We start from the raw sequence: 18,197 nt of genomic DNA on the forward strand, positions 1-18,197 counted from the left end.
CACTGCCAGTCTGGACAAAGAGGGACACAAAAGAGACAAATTGGAGTTTGCAGAGTAAGAACCATGGAAGTTTGGGTCTGAAGCCAAGAAACTTCAGCCAGGAGAGTGGACCCACTCATATACATGGAGAGGGTGAGTTTACCCTGAAGGGCACGGATGAGCCTCCCACCTTGTTGCAGTGGAAGAGTTGTGCAGCCTCAGGCTTTGGAGAAGGTATAGCACGCTCCTTGGGGGACTGGGGAGAGCCTGGTTGCCACCACATGAAGGGGTTGAGTGTGTGCCCCAAAAATGGCAGAGAGCCCAGGTGTGGCCCTGATGCCTGGAGAAAGTGGAGCCGAGAAAAAGGTTGTCTCCTCAATGTCCCCCAATGTTGATTTAGAAAGAGGCAGGCCACTGCATAGGCCCTTGGAAAGGGTGGGACTGCCACTTTCTAAAGCCAAAGGATAAAAGACTTTCAGACTTTGAACTCCAATGGTGTTTACCCTGCAGGTTTTCCTTCCAATTTCTCCCTATGGATCCTGTGACTGTCCCTCCTTTGCATATTGGCATCAGACAACTTGTTTTGAGATTCACAGGTTCACAGCCAGAAGAGAATTTTTTTCACCTTAATATTGTTTAAGGTGATGTGTGTAGTTGCCAAGTTGACAATGGTGAACATGTGGCAGTTAAATTCAGTTGTCAACTTGGCCACGTGAAGGCACCTAGTTCTGTTGCTGTGGACATGAACCAATGGTACATGAACCTCATCTGTTGCTGATTACATCTGCAGTGGTCTAGGAGGCATGCCTGCTGCAATGAATGATTTTTGACTTAATTGGCTGGTGCTTAAATAAGAAAGTGCAACATAGCACAGCCCAAGTAGCTTGGCATACCTCATCTCAGCACTCACAGCTCAGTTCAGGCCTTTGCAGATGCAGAAAGGAATCACCCCAGGGAAAGTTGTTGGAACCCAGAGCCTGGAGAGAAGGCCAGCAGAGACCATCCTGTGCCTTCCCATGTAAGAAAGAACCTCAGTTGAAAGTTAGCTGCCTTTCCTCTGAGGAACTAATGAAATAAATCCCCTTTTATTAAAAGCCAATCCATCTCTGGTGTGTTGCATTCTGGCAGCTAGCAAATTAGAACAGGCCAGAAAAAGAAATAAAAGACATCCAAATTGGAAAGGAATAAGTAGAACTCTCACTGTTTGCAGATGACATGATTCTATATGATGAAAATCCCCCCCAAAAACTACAATAAAGTTACTAGAACTAATAAATGAATACAGTAAAGGGGCATGGTATGATATCAATGCCTAAAAATCAGTAGTATTTCTATACACTAGTGATAAGCAATCTGAGGAGGAACACAAGAAAATAATTTGATTTACAATAGCCACCAAAAGAATCAAATATTTATGAATGAATTTAACTAAAGATACAAAAGACCTATACACAGAAACCTACAAGAAATTGCTAAAAGAAATCATGGAAGACCTAAATAAATGGAAGGGAATACCCATGTTCATGGATTGGAATACTAAATACAGTTTAGATGACAGTGCCACCCAAATTGATTTACAGATTCAATGCAATAGCAATTAAAATCCCAACAAATTACTTTGCAGAAAAAGAAAAACAAATAACCAAATTTATTTGGAAGAGTAGGGTGCCCTGAATAGCTAAAAATATCTTGAGATAGGAAAATGAAGTGGGAGGTTTCACACTACCTGACTTTAAATTATACTGTGAAGATACAGTGGTCAAAACAGCATAGTACTGGTATAAAGATAGATATACTGACCAATGGAATTGAATTGAGTGCTCAGAAACATTTCCTCATCTATGGGCAATTGATCTTTGATAAGGTGGTGAAACCAACCCACCTGGGACAGAGTAATCTCTACAATAAAATGCATTTGGAGAATTGGATATCCATATTGAAAAGAAGAAAAGAAGATCCATATCTCACATTATCTTCAAGAATTAACTCAAAATGGATCAAATATCTAGACTGTAGAGCTATCACCGTAAAACTTTTAGAAGAAAATGTATGGAAATATCCTATAAATCTTATAATAGGAGGCAGTTTCTTAGACCTTACACCCAAAACACATGCATTGAAAAAAGAAATAGATAAATGGGAACTCCTCAAAATTAAGCATTTTTGTGTATCAAAGAACTTTGTCAAGAAAGTGAAAAGGCAGCCTATGCAATGGGAGACAATTTTTGGAAACCAGATATCAGATAAGAGTTTAGGATGCAAAATATATAAAAAGCATTTTCAACTCAACAACAAAAAGGAAAACAACCTATTTAAAAAATGAACAAATGACATGAACAGACATTTCTCAGAAGAAGAAATACAAATGGCTAAAAGGCACATGAAAAAATGCTCAATTCACTGGCTATTAGGAAAACGCAAATCAAAACCACAATGGGATATCATCTCACATGTTCTAGAATGGTCTTATAAAAATGGAAATCAAAAATGGCTAGAGAGAATGTGGAGAAAGAGGCACACTTATCCACTGTTGGTGGGAATGTAGAATTATGCAATGGCTCTGGAAGGCAGTTTGGGGGTTCCTCAGAAATCTAAGTGTAGAACTGCCATATGATCCCACAATCTCATTACTAGTAATACATTTAGAGGAATGGAAGGCATGGACACAAATAGACATTTGCACACTTATGTCTGTTAGCATTACTTATAATTGCCAAGAAATGAAAACAACCCAAATGTCCATCAACAGACGAGTGGCTAAACAAGGTGTGGGATATACATACAACAGAATACCTCACAGCTATAAGACAGAATAAAGTCATGAAGCATGTAACAATGTGGATGAATCTTGAGGATGTTATGTGAATCAAATTAGCCAGGAACAAAAGGTTAAATGCTATATGGTCTCACTAATATGAACTAACATCAATGTGTGAACTTTGAGAGTTCTGGTCAAGAACACAGGTTACCAGCAGATAGAGATAAGATAGAGATTGAGCATTTGGTAGCGCAATGACTTAAGTAAACTGAATGAAGCCAAAAGTGAGTATGATTGAGGGAGGAGGGCTGGGAGCACATATGAAACCAGAAGGAAAGATAGACAATAAAGACTGAGATGGTATAACTTAGGAATGCCTAAATTGGACAATGATGGTGATTAGATGCGCAAATAAAAAATCATTTTTGTATGGAGAAAAAAGAATACTAAAAATGACTAGAAGAGTCAGCGTTTATCAACACCGATTTTCTGCTGCTTCAACTGCTTTACATGCATTAACATATTAATCTTCATAACAATTTTATGAAGTAGTTTTTATTATCACGGCACTCCCAATTCACAGATTAGGAAATTAAGGCTCAGAAAGGTTAAGTACTTTGCTCAAGGTCACACAGTCTGGAAGGAACAAGGTAGCTGTCTTCAGAGGCTTACTTTTTGCCATTTTGAATGGTTAAGCATAGCACAGAACTCAAGAAGACCCCAGTCTGGTTTATTTAAGTTTTGGTGTATAAGGATGAGGAAAGGCAGCAGTCAATTAAGATTACAAGTAGAGGGAATCTTGAATAGGACATGAGATTTTGTTGGTTGTTTGTCTAGGTTAATGTGATGCCCCCATAAATCCCAGCATGACTAGTGCAGGGAATAAAGAAGTATTTTCAAAGTCTCCTTAGGGGAATATGGAGAAAGGGGGAAAATTCAACTTCCCCATTTGGAGAATTTCTGATACTCTCACAAGCAGTGGGGATAACTAAATCAATAGGCCAGGCCCTCAATCTTGGGGTTTGCCCCTCTGAAACTATTCCTGCAAAAGATAAGCTAAGCCTACTTAAAATTAGGCCTGTCACCCCCAGAGAACATCTTTTGTTGCTCAGATGGCCTCTCTATCTAAGCCAACATGGCAAGTGAACCTATTGCCCTCACTCCCCCTATTCCACATAGGGGAATAGTTTAAACCTCCCTGGCAACATGGGACAGAAATTCCAGGATGAGCTGGGACCTGGCATCATGGGATTCAGAAAATCTTCTTGACCAAAAGGGGGCAGAGAGAAATGAGAAAAAATAAAGTGTCAGTGGCTGAGACATTTCAAAAAGAGTAGAGAATTTATCTTGGAGGTTATTCTTAATGCATTTTATAGATGTCCTTTTTCAGTTTATGGTGTATTTGAGTGGCTAAAGGGAAGTACCTGAAACTGTAGAGCTGTGTTCCAGTAGCCTTGTGCCTTGAAGGTGATTGTATAATGATAAAGTTTTTACAATGAGACTGTGTAATTGTGAAAACCTTGTGTCTGATGCTCCCATTATCTAGGGTATGGACAGATGAGTAAAAAATATTGATTAAAAATAAACAAATAATAGGGGGAAAAAGGTTACAATATATAAGGCTAAAATAGATGGAAATACTGGTGGTCAATTTGAGGGAGGGGTTAGTGATATGACATGTATTAGTTTTTTCCTTTTTCTTTTTTACTTCTTTTTCTGAGTGATGTAAATGTTCAAAAAAGTGATCATGGCAATGGATACACAACTATGTGATGATATTGTGAGCCATTGATTGTATGCCATGTATGGAATATTTGTATGTTCAGAATGTTTGTGTGTTTGCACATTGTTTTATCAATGAAAATATTTTTTTAAAAAGGTGACAGGTGATTTGTCCTAATTTGACCACTGATAAATGCAGTGGTCATTATGACAATTGCAATAATGCTTTTGCCTCTAATTTTAAATTACAAAGTTGTTGCAATTTAAAAAATATATGCCTGTGCGATACTAAATGAGAACCTAAACATGAAATATGGTTAACACATAACACGGAAAGGGAGAGACTCCTTTGGAACTGCATTTACATTGCAAACACAGTGGCCAGCTGTTTCAATAATGAAAAATATTTTTACCTGTCTAGATAATATATCCACTTTTAATTAAGTTAGTTTTATTTAAAATAACTCCTAATATCTATGCAGGAAAACATTCAGAATAAGGGAATACTTAAAAATCATCAAATGCACAAGAGAAGCCTGTTGAATTTTATTGGTCTCTACCTAATGCAAGAAGAGAGTTTCCTTTTGGTCTAATTCCTTAAAAGTTGAAGTAATGAAGTGTACAATAGAAATTATTTCCATAAATGGTCATGCCTCTATTGTCCTTATAATAGGACTAGATATTAAGATAAGGACATTCTTACCAAGGAGATTCAATATGTTTTTATTGTAAGACTATGGTGAAATTTTCAGTTTGAATCTCATTCTGACCTTTATATAAACATGGTATCCAAACACAATATATGCTATGCTCTAGCTTTCAAGTTTCCAGAATGCAATATACCAGTATCAGAACAGCTTTTAAAAAGGGGAATTTATTAAGTTGCAAGTTTACAGTTCTAAGGCCATGAAAATGTCTAAATTTAGGTACGAACAAGAGGTTACATGTTGCTTCCTACTGAAACGGAGCTCGAAGGATATTAAGGAATGATTAGAAAAAAAGAAAGGAAGAAAAAAAGAAAGACACAGATGGGCTCAGGGGGTCTGAAGCTTGAGTTTACTTCAGGCAGACTTCAGACAACTTTATTCTCAACCAGATCCTTGTTATATACCACAGGATGTCAATAGGCATGCAGGCATTTCCTGAGGGAGCAAGATTCTTATCTCAGTGTTCTTCATACTTAATATAACTGTTTTGGGTAAACATTCTCTTCCTCCCAGACTGCTCTACATAACAATCTCCACAATTTACCACTGCCATCCAGAGGCCAGCAGCTTGCAACAAATTCTGTAGGTCTTGCTTTAAACTCTTGGCTTCTACATTTCCCCCTTTTTATTTTATAAGCCGAGGAAAACAAGAATCACCTTTTTAGGGTGACTATAAGCAGAGGTGACTGTGCCTGTCTTAGGTTGCCCTTAGGCTCTGAAGGGTCTTACCCGTCATTGGCTGCCAGTCAAGCTCTCTGACTTTGATTCAGGAGGGAGCCAACGAGTTTCTGCAAGAATCAGCTTTTTCTTTGTTGTTAAACACAGCTGAGGAGGAAGCAAAGTATAAACAGCCCCAAACCTAAGATTTTTTAGCTCTTGAGTAAGTAATTGTGTAACATTACTTCCATAGGCTATATGTAGATTATTCTAATTTACATTTTAATACCCCTTTTTTGTAATTCTAAGATATCAGGACTTAAACTATCTGAAAGCCTTAAAAGATGCCTTTTCCCTTTTCCCATTCTATTTTAGACAGGCCATATGTTAAAAGAGGGTAATACAAAAACTGCTCTCATTCCTTTTACACTTTAAACTTTGTAAAAAATTTAAATTATACATTTGATCTCCAATATGAACCAATGTCATTTCTATATCATTTAGTCTATTATTAGTTTGCTCATCAATGAGATTGTCTATGCCACAGTTCACTGGTGTTTTTCTAACACTCCTGCATCTGTATAGTTTGTTGCAATGCTGTTCCAGCAACTATAGCCACTGTGATGCTTCCAATGATTCCAATGACAGATGCAATAATGAATCCAATTAGTCTATTAGTCCTTTTTAGATATTCTTTTGCCAAATGGATCAGTATATGTGTTTCTGGAGAGGATTGCAAAGATCTTGACATCTGCACCAGCAGCCAAATACCTCTTCTCCTTGCCGCTATAATCATCTCATTTTTCTGCAACATAAATGCTTGGGGACAAGTGAAAAGAGAATAATTTTCACAATTAGAAGTTTGATTTCTTATATGCATATGAACTTTAACAAGTATATATGGATCTCTAATACATATTTGTATATAGTGTTTATGGCTGCTAAAGAGAAGTTATAGTTACTAGAATTCACTATGAAATTTGGTCCCAGTCCTAGGAAAATTCCCCATAAATTTCTCTGAATAATGTATTTATCATCCCAAATCACGGCACAAATCATCCTCTATGTAATAACTCTGGTTTAGCTTGCCTATCCATACAGCCTCAGTTATCTTCAACCCCACAGGGGAATCTTACAATTCCATAGGAATCATTAATTATGATAACTGCTCAATCCATATGACATGACTACCATCCATTCCAACTTTCTTTCCCACCTAACAGGCAAGTATCCTTTGTATCCATAGAGTTAAGCATATAGGTCTTTCTAAAAATGGAATTAAATTTGACACCAGTTTTCTTCTTACTGGACCTGGGAATCCTAAACTTGTATTTAGGTTATTTTGGTAAAGTTGGATTGGCCCATGTTAGGGCTCACAGATAATCCCAGTAAGTATAAATATGTCCCTGTCCTTCAGCAATCAAAATTGTATGTCCTATAGTATACATTACCCATTTAGTTGTTTTTTGTCCAGGTCGATATGTCTGGGTTTTATTCTCTTCGAGGGAATCCAAACTGAAGTTCCGTCATCTGCAATGACAAGAGCAAATCCCTTACCCCACACCTTTGCCATTCCTGGATTCCATAAATCATCTTTAACATCTTTCCAATAGATTGGCTGCAGCTGCAGTTCTGTTTGGGATATATCATTTTTCTTTTCCAAATTGCTAAAATGTTGTTCTGCTGGAGTCTGTGATGAATTATCATAAATGTTTAAAAATTTAGAGTAAACAATGGCTTTGCTAATTGATCTTTAGGAGTACTTATTTTCATAACATCATCCTCCTGATCATCGTCTCCCCCTTTTTGTTTTAAAAGCATAGACTTTAGCGTCCGGTTTGCTCGTTCAATAATTCCTTGCCATGAGGGATTGTGTGGAATTCCTGTAATATGAGTAATATTAAAAGTAGTACAAAATTTATGAAATTGTTTTCCTGTATAAACAGGACCATTGTCCGTTTTAATAGATTGAGGGCATCCCATAACAGCAAAAGCATTAAGTAAATGTGATTGAACATGGCAAAAACGATCTCCAGATTGTGCGGTAGCCGAGATGAAATGAGAACAAGTGTCTATGATAACATGTACATATTGCATTTTACTAAAATGTGAAATATGAGTAACATCCATTTGCTATAATTCATTTGCTTTTTGACCTCTAGGATTAATCCCTGATGCAAATGGGAGTGCATTTAAAGGCCCACAGGTTTGACAAGTCCTAACAATGTCCTGAGCTTGCTGTTTAAAAAAGATGGAAATTTCTTTCACAGCCCTTTGCTATTGATATGAGTCAATTTGTGAAATATTGTGGGATTTTGCATTACCCCCATAAGAGTATCTGCTTGCTGATTTTGTAATGATAAAGGACCTGGAAGATTGGTTTGAGCTCTTTATATGCATGATAAAAAGGGGAGTAATTCAGCTTTTGACTAATGTTTGTGAATGTAAAAACATTCAGGACAATTCATTTCTTTTAAACAAAGAAGCCGTCTCAATGTGAGTAACTGTTTGGTAAACATATTCAAAATCAGAAACAATATCAAGAGATTGTGGAAAACTTTGCAATACTTGAATTACAGCTGCTAATTCAGTACGCTGGGCTGAGGTATAAGGCATTTTCTAACTTGTTTTCCACTGGGGTGACATATGCAGGCTTCCCATTAATATTATCATCAGTAAAGACAGTAATAGCTAGCGGGGAAGCCGGAACTATTTTAGGCAAAATCCATTGCGTTCATTTTTAAAAATTGTAAAAGTTTTGACATAGCAAATGATTATTCATTTGTCCTTTAAAGTCACTTAATGCTATTTGCCAAGAGGTATTGAAAATATATAGACTTTGAACCTCTTCCTTTGTGAGATCACACACTATGCAATTAGGGATCATGACCTCTTAATTGATAATATCTTTGGTGACCTTTGAGTATTAAAGAAATAATCTTTTGCAAGTATGTACTTAAACATTTTTGTCAATTGTTTGGTAAAAAAATCCATTTTAAAACACCGTCTTGCTAAAATAGGCCTGTGGGAGATTGCAAGGTAAAGAAAATAATAAAAACAGGCTTTTTTAGATCTATTTGAAAAAGCTGTCCTTTTTTAATGCATTGTTCAATTAATTGTAACTCTCTTTCAGCTGCAGCTAAATGCCTTTTGCTTAATAAATCGGAATCTCCTTGTAAAATACCAAACAAGTTTTGTAACATATAATTAGGAATCCCTAAGGTGGCAGGTAGCAAAAATGAATGCAGAGTGCCAATAGTGATGTGTACCCATAGTAAATGACCAGATTTTTTAAATTGAATTCATTGGATTGATTTAAGAAGAATGCAGGAATGTGGATTCTTTATAATTGGTTGTGCGGTTTTTTTAATTTTAAATTTATTGCATGCAGTTTTTATGGTATTTTCTCACAATAGTGGCCAAATTTTGATTTGCTTACATGACCGGGCCCAGTTGGGTCCTCTGGGAACTGGCTAGGGGCCAAGAGGAGCTTCCTGAGACCTAGATATCTTTATTAAAGTACACCTCCTTCTGGGGGGATAGCCAGTCCTCCCAGCTAGAATGTACATTTTAATTATTCCTTACCAAGGTCATGTGATACAACATCAGTTGCATGTAATGGCAACATCAGGTGAAAAAAAAGACTCCACAAGTATATTTTTTCCTTGCATTCAGCCCTCAGATCTGATCTGCTCCCAAAATAAGCCATGGTTATTTTAGGATAAATTTAGTTTATACATATGTAGTTTATATAAAGACTGGACAAAGCCTTAAGATATTTTGGCTTAAAGGAATATAGGTATTTATATGATTTGAATATGATTTATCCAGTAATAGATTCATTTATAGTAATAGTATTTAGATTAATAGATTAAGCCACCTGGTTTAGGGCAAGAAAAGAAGCAGTTTTTGCCAGTATAATGATACCCAGGAGAAAATCAGTATTTTTTATACAGATAACAATAGGATAAAAGTTAACATAAGTTATTTTGATAAAACACAGACTCTGCTTTTTAACTAATTATTTAGAAAAAAAAATTTTTTAATATCATTTCATTAGAACAGGCTAAGAGTCCAAGAAAACATTGTCATTTTAGACTCATTAAATCTTTCTTGATTTTAACCATAATTTCCATTTTTACAAACCCTCAGCACTTATTATACTAGTTTAGGCTTGTCATTTAGTAACAGTTATTCATTTTAGGATAAAGCTATTCTGTTTTCCTGTTAATAAAAATACATCTTTCATATTTTTCATACTTAAATCATTACTTTGAACAAATATTTTACCACATATAATTACCATCAAAATTAAATTTGTTAGAATAATGTTAAATACTTAAAATACTTTAGTTAATGTTTCAAATATGCATTAACTATCAATATATAGTTTTTAACAAGAATTTTTCATTTTAAAGTTCTTAATTATATTTCTTTTTAAAATATGAGTAGGAGCTAAACTCATGGCCAGTTTCCAAGTTGCTGTTTGTGAAAGGAGATGGGGTTACTATTCCCATTCTTGGTCACAAGGTTTTATTTGTAGCATAGGTATAATTTCAGTAGAATAATTATTTAGATTAAACCAAGGTAACTTAACAGAACACTTTGAGTCAGAACTACAATCCTGAATTGCATACCCCTTAGGGGACTGATCTATTATAATTCTACAGGAACCATTAATTAGTACTGACTTTTGTTTGGCATGGCATTGTTCCTATTGAATATTTTCTGACTCAGGTGTATATGAATTTTTATATAAAAGTAGCTCATATTGATGTAAAATTTTTATAATTATGCATCCCATCTTAAGTTATTTATTTGCTTTCCTTTTCCCTTGCCTCAGGTTTACACTTCTGTGTTTCTATTTTGAAGTTTTTGTTTTGTTTTGTTTTGTTATGTTTTTTTAAGAAATAGCTTCTTTCTTGAAGAAGATTTTTAACCTCTTTTTCCCAACTAGAGTTACCTTGTCCCTGGCTATTATTTCTTGGCTGTGTCATCTTTATGCTATTAACTATTTCCCTTTACTATTTTCTTCCTAACAACAACAACACAGTTTCTTTATTTTTTCTAAACTCCCTTCTGTTATTGCCCCATGTGGCCTCACTGTATTGTCATGGAAAACTGTTTTCAATTCAGAACTTTCTTCACTCCTTTTCCCTCAATTTCTCCCATCTCACTATGGGAAGTCTGCTTTAGACTCTTCTCTGCTTTATCCACAAAGTCTTTTTTCCTTTAAAATACAAAATAACTCAAACTTCATTAGAACCTTATTTTAGTTATGACACCCTAATGATGTTTTCAACACACAAACATACAAACATACATACATACATACTCCATACTTCTCCAGCCACCTATTATGAATACCCGTTACCCTGATGATCCAAGGAAAATGCTTACTTTACCAATATGACTCGAGTCCTCTTCTATCGGCTGGACACATGTGCCTCTAATGAGACTTTTCCTTGGTTCCTTAATATTGATTTGGAGTCTTCTTCTTCGAGCCCCACGTTGGGCACCAAATGTTGCTTCCTATTGAAATGGAGCTCGAAGGATATTAAGGAATGATTAGAAAAAAAGAAAGGAAGAAAGAAAGAAAGACACAGGCGGGCTCAGGGGGTCTGAAGCTTGAGTTTACTTCAGACAGACTTCAGACAACTTTATTCTCAACCAGATCCTTGTTATATACCACAGGATGTCAATAGATATGCAGGCATTTCCTGAGGGAACAAGATTCTTATCTCAGTGTTCTTCATACTTAACATAACTGTTTTGGGTAAACATTCTCTTCCTCCCAGACTGCTCTACATAACAATCTCCACAATTTACCACTGCCATCTCAAGGCCAGCAGCTTGCAACAAATTCTGTAGGTCTTGCTTTAAACTCTTGACTTCTACAGTTACATTCACTCAAGAAAGGCCATGAAGTTTGGGGTTTCCATCTCAGCTGGAAGAGCACATGGCACAGTCTGCTAGCTTTCTCTTCAATGGCTTTCCCTGTGCTCTGGCCATTCTGTTGGCTCTGTAAGTTTTGGTGGCTGTCATGTCTCTGAGCTTTTTCCAAAAAGTTCCTTCTTAAAGGGCTCCCATAAGTAACCTCATCTTGATTGAGTGGAGACACATCTCCATGGAAACCATCTAATCAAAAGTTACCATCCACAATTGGTCACATCTCCAAGGAAATGATCAGGAAGCTTTCACCCAGCAGTACTGAATGAAGAATAAAGGACATGGCTTTTCTAGGGTCCACAACAGATTCAAACCAGCACAAGCTGTCCTCTGTTTTTTCCTTTTTTCGGTTTCTTATTACTGAAAAAGAAAAAAAAAGGATTTGAAATTAAAGTGTTACCTTAATAAGGTTTATTTATTCTGCTGAGAGCCCCAAGCTGGAAATCAGAGTACTGGTGCTGGTTTTGCCATTAAATATTATATGGTTTTGAATAAGTTATCAGTTTCTTCATTTATAAATTTGCTCTTCAAATATCAATATTTCATAATTCTAAATAAAAGGGAAAATTAGGACTCTGCACACGTGGCTCTGTTTATGGGGGGTGGGGTGGAAGTTGTAGGAACATCTTACACAGAAAGATAAAAGGATATGTTTCATGTTACCTGACTGACCTTTTCTCCTTGAAGCCAAATAAGAGCTATATGGCCTTTATTCAGCCTCAGTCCCCCATAGGAATGGCCCTAGTCCCAGCGTGGACCACCAGATCTGTAACTTAAAAGAAATGAAGTATTTTAAAGCTTGTTTTCATTGCTCTACCATTTGAATGGGTCTCCTTGTGGGGGTCGAGGAGGCCTTAATGTCATTAGGTGGTCAATGTCTACTACCTAAGGATGATTTTCTGCTCAGATGGTGAAAAACACATTTCTTCATGACAACATTAAAGGATTCTCATGGTGCCCTGGTATACAATTTTGCCCAACCCCTATTTTTTTTCAGCCTGCCAAATTTCAATAATTTTGAAATTATTTGGAAAAACTATAAACTGTGTGTAAAGATATAAAATAGAAGTGTAAACATGCAAATGTGAGTCTGTGATCTGAAGACCCTCTCTTTCTGGAAATGTCATTTTTAAAATCTTGTTGTTGTTTCTCAACTGCTGTGACTGCATTGGAGTAGATCTTTTACCTAGACAAAATGGTTATTTTCCTGTGATTGCAGTTAGAAATAAATACATTAATGAATTACCAAATGTAACATTTAAATGGGCATTTTGCTTAATACGTCTTAAGACATTTTCTTTAAAATATGTTTAGATAGTTTCTTTGGTACAAGGATAACAGAAAGTTTATACTGAGCAGCAAGATAAAAGCCAATTTAACAAATTCCTTATATTCCTTATTGTAGGATAAAATACGACTACTCCAGCATGGTCCCTAGGTATCCAAAAATCATTTGGTCACATTCAGTGTGATTACTTGATATGTACTTGAAGAGTTTGATTTTAGCATTACATTTAGTCAATTTATTGAGATAATTTGTTTCAATCTAATGGCAAATGTTGGAGCAAAAGATTATTTCTGAGAGTACTTTTGGAAGAAGAAGCCAAGAGGAGGTGCTTCTCTAGAGTGTCTATGACCTGACTGTCATTGGCTATCATAAAGTGGTGTCAAAAGGATAAGTAATAATAAGGTTGGGAAAGTGCAGTCTTAACAGAAGGAAGTAAAATTATTTTGAAAAGTTTTATAGTGTGTAGGAAGATAATATTTTGATAACTTATTATTATTCAAACATTTCATCTTTATAAATTATGAATTTTCTAGGGAATACTTCATTAAAATGTCTAAGTGATTTTCAATGATAATCTTACAAACAAACATTGCTAATTCCTTCTTGTTTCTTGTGTAAGAAAAATATTAACTCCATCTAAGAAACATATTTTATTTTCTTAACAAAAGAAAGACATTTTAAGTCTCTCCCCTTATTAAATAGTACAAGTTGGCATTCAGCATAACTGAAAATGTAACACTAATTTCTTCAGAGACTAGAAGAAAACCCAATTTATTGGGTAGAATTTAACACTAAGATGTAGCAAGGCAGGACTGCTTACTAATTAGGATGGACTCCTAAATATCATTCCAGTTGTGCAACTCCCATGGGATCTTGCAGCAACTCAATTTTCTTATGTAGTTCTTGGTTCTTAAAAGTACTGAAGATCTTAATCAATATGCAAATGCTGTGTTTTCTTAGTAAATGAAAGAATTTGCACATTCCAAATTAGTGCTATATGGAGTTTTGCATAAGGAAGAACCACCTATGCTACTTAACCAGATTTAAGTATGCAACCTAGACAAGGGAAAATTACAATCCAATTTCTGCCTTAACTTTGACCAGATCTTCAATAGGAAAGCCATGTAAAGAATTGGATTTATTGCTAGAAAACTTCAAGTTTGAAGCAAAGGTGAAAAATTAACTGTTATTTAAGTAATTATCAGGTCATTTAGAAAAAAATATTATATTTAGGTGGTACTAATAATGTTGTTTTCATGAATTGGAACAAAAAGCAAAACAAAACAAAATAAAATTGAAATGCTTTTATTGAATTACTGCATGCATGTGTCTGTGTATATACACATGCATATATCGTTTTAAGTTCAAGTTCCAGTCCTGCTTTATTTAAAGAAAGCAATCTTTCTCAAAAAAGTTTATGGAGGATTTTCTAACCGGGTCATTTTAAAAAGTAGCAAGTTGCAAAGCCTTTGTCAAGGCAACATTAAATTAAATTATTTCTGTATAATCATTGTTCTTAAATTCCTAGCTGAAAGGATTATTGTTCTTCTTTAGAAATTACTTGAATATCCATCTTTTCCTGATTGATTGAGAGTGCTTTTTTTGAAAGTTCTCAACATAACCATATAGCTTTCATTACATTTCTGAAATTAGGAGGAAAATCTAAATTAATAGTGATGATAAAAATCTTGATGACAGATTGAATTTAGTGGAGCAGAGAAAAACAGAATGTCAGGTAGGAATCTTAACTAACTACTATACCCCATTTAAAAATGCTCAGATGAGATAGGTAGGAGCAGATTCCATATTATGGAAGGTTAAAGTATTAAAGCAACATCCATGGACAAGGGGATCACAAAATAGTTCTCTGCATTTTTTAATTTTGGCTTTTGGGAGAAGAAATGTTCATATTAGCCAAAAGGAACTTAGATTCCTATAATGGAGTCTACTATTAATTGAGATTGGAATGTAAATAATAGAGTAGATGCTAGATTACTCCATGCAGGCTGTTTTAACATTAATAATAATAATAATAACCTACTGAAATAAATTAATCAGCTAAAAGAACCCTGACAAAATACCCCTCCCTTCAAACTGGCCTGATATCATGGAGCTATGTTCTAGTCCACGGATTCAGAGTGTGCTAGTAAAAAGTACTCTAAGCTTGGACACATATTATCAATTAGGTTTAACTATGGTTGATACAAATTAAAAGAGAAAATCTTAAGTTATTTAATTATACCTAGATCAGTTACTTAAAAACTGTTTTCAATAAGAAATATTGAATTTACTTGTTAGTTTATTTTTTATTTTTTTAAATAGTGATTTTTATGAGTTTTCAAAAAATAAGGCATAGAACTTATTTCAATTTAAATTTCATACTTTGTAATTCAGATAGAAGCACATATTCTTACTTGGTGGCAATATACTCTAAAGTACTCTAAATGTTGGGGTCCAATCTAATAAGAAAAGAAAACTCTCATAAGAATTGAAACTGTACACTAAAGCTATCAAGTGACAGTGACATCACAGAAGACATAAAAATGAATGCCTGTTTCATAATCTTAGCTGAAGCAAATATAACCATACCATATACTTCACTGACATATGTTGGTAGTTTTTTGAGGGTAATAATCAGCATTAGGAGCCAGCTGAAATATTCCAATCTCTAAGGAGTCAAAATTAAAATCTGCAGTTATGTGTAATCCATATGATATTTTGCAACTTTGATATTCCTCCCACTTGTTGTATATCTTCAACTCCCTATGGGTTTCCCCTGTGGAAGAAGATTGTTTTTGAAGTCACAGAAGCCCTGTAGATATGATAAAATGAGTCATTTATATTTAAAAAAATTACTAATGATACTATCTTTACCAGCTTTATTTAAACCCTTAAACATCTTCCTTTACCCAAGTATCTAAATGAGCAATGTGGTACCAATTTACTTCACAGTAAGAGTTCATGTTGTCATGAATTGTCAGGCAGCTGAAGAACCCTTAGTGAAAATCAAGTATATTCCTATTGCTTGGGCTGGGTTACAGCACTGTAGAGGGAGTCTGTCAACCTAATCTCTGAGCTGCTATTGTGTGACTTCACGCATTTTACCTGTGGTTCTCATGGTGCTCATTTATAAGGTGAAAAGAGTGGACAAGTTAATCACCAAAGTTCTTTCCAGTTCTAATATTCTGTGAATATATGGTTCAATGCTTCATCTTGGTTGAAGGCTTTTAAGTAATAATAATAAATCTCTTTTGATTTTTTTCACATTTTGATTATAAAATAAAACACAAATACAGAAAAATAATGCAAAAGATATGGATAGTTTAATGAGTTATAATGAGGTGAACATGCTTGTAACCCCCTGAGTCAAGAAATACAACTTTGCTAATTACCCCAGATGCCACTCCCTGTGCCATTTCCAATTCCAGGCTTCTCCCTCCTCCCCAAAGTAACCATTATCTTCATTTTAAAAACAATCATTTCCTTGAATTCTTCAATTCTACCATTATTTTTTTACTTTACAAATCAATTTATCAAGGTATAATTTCCATATAGTAAAATGCACTTATTTTTAGTGTACAGATTAGTGGATTTTAACAAATGTATATATTCATGTAACCAGCAGGCAAATTAAGAAATTTAGAATATTTTAAGTAATCACAAACATTTCTTTATGCCCCTTTGCAGTCAATTCATATACACTTCTGCACTCTCTCTCCTCCTATGCCCCCAGTTCTCAGGCCCAGGCAACCACTATTCTTTTTGAGTACATACTATATGGAAGTCCCCATGCCCCAGAAAATAAAACCAGACTTTTCCATCAAGAAATTTACAAGTACCATTTCTGGTTTGCTCACCAATGTATCACCCTGCATCGTGTATATGGCATGGCAGTAGTAAGCACTCAATGAATATCTATAAAATGAAAATTAAAGGAGTATACATAAAAACACAGTAGAATGTTACAACTACTATAAGAAAGATACAAACAAAATTTCCTCATTGGGATGTACTTAAGCTGCCTGAGATTTTTTGTTTGTTTGTTTAGTAAATGAGAGTTTTGAGATAAGGCTGGAAAAGTAGAGTGAGGCTATGTTGTGAAGGACTTTGAATATCGGGTGAATATATTTTCCTTAATTTTTAAGTAGTGGGAGATCATTCAAGTTTTTTGAATGGGAAATTGTTGTGATTGCAAGTGTACTTTAGGAAGATTATCCTAGTGACAGTGTGTACAATAGATAAGAAAGAAAGAGATAGTAGGAAAAGACCAGTAAGGGGACAGTGATTGGGGACAATGATTGTGGTCCAGCCATGAAGTAGTGGAGAACTGAACCAGACGATTGTAGTAGAAAGGGGCATTGTGAAGGTAGACTCTACAGATCATTGTTACTAACATAAATTAGTCTTTTCCATTGAACAACTCTTTTGTCTTTAGACAAAAACTGTTCATTTTTTTAAAAAAACTGGATTTAAAAACTGAATAAAAGAATAAATAAAATTGTGCTGATTCAGTGCATATCTAATTCTGGCAAACTCCCAAAGGATTATTCCTTAAACCTAGTGATAAATTCTGAAAATTTTTCATGCATTTGCCAAAATTTTAAGGTATGGCATCTTAGAAATTTTCCCCCACCTCTTCACAAATTCTATTTTCCAATCATATGAAATTTGGGTACTTAGCTTATATGCGCTTCAGATGTTTGTTTGTTTTCAAGTTGTAAAATGGGAATAATGGTGTGTACCCTGTAAGGCTATTGTATATATTAACTAAAATCATTTTTCTAGAGGGCTTAGCAGTGTTTTTGCACATAGGAAAAACTCAGTAAATCTTAAATATTGTTGTTGTTGTTCTCATTATTATCATTATTATTCTTGCAGCAAAAACAATTCATACAGCTTCTGTTAGTGTGGGAACAGCAAATAAAGAATTTGAAACTAACAATTCAGTGTCTTGGAGCCAAAAATTGAAATTCCCACCATTTATCACACTATAATGTACCTCAAAATGACCATTGGCTTTTCTTTAGAGGAAGTATATGGGGAGTACTATGCATAGTTATTTAAGAAAAAAAAGAAAAATGTGGCTTATTGTTGGAAGAGAGATAAAACAAGAATGTTCATGTTCCTCTTTTCTCTG

General features: G+C 34.9%; 1 long non-coding RNA gene across 1 annotated transcript; it reads right to left on the reverse strand.

The window, feature by feature from the left end:
- Positions 1-4,746: 4,746 nt before the first annotated feature.
- Positions 4,747-11,491, reverse strand: LOC143671596 (uncharacterized). The gene is made up of 3 exons (XR_013169608.1): positions 11,224-11,491; positions 7,275-7,353; positions 4,747-6,642 (listed from the first exon to the last, which is right to left on the reverse strand). It is a non-coding gene; the product is annotated as an uncharacterized LOC143671596 (long non-coding RNA).
- Between the last annotated feature and the right edge of the window lie 6,706 nt (positions 11,492-18,197).

This window comes from Tamandua tetradactyla, chromosome X (genome assembly GCF_023851605.1).
Source record: "Tamandua tetradactyla isolate mTamTet1 chromosome X, mTamTet1.pri, whole genome shotgun sequence".
NCBI lineage: Eukaryota > Metazoa > Chordata > Mammalia > Pilosa > Myrmecophagidae > Tamandua > Tamandua tetradactyla.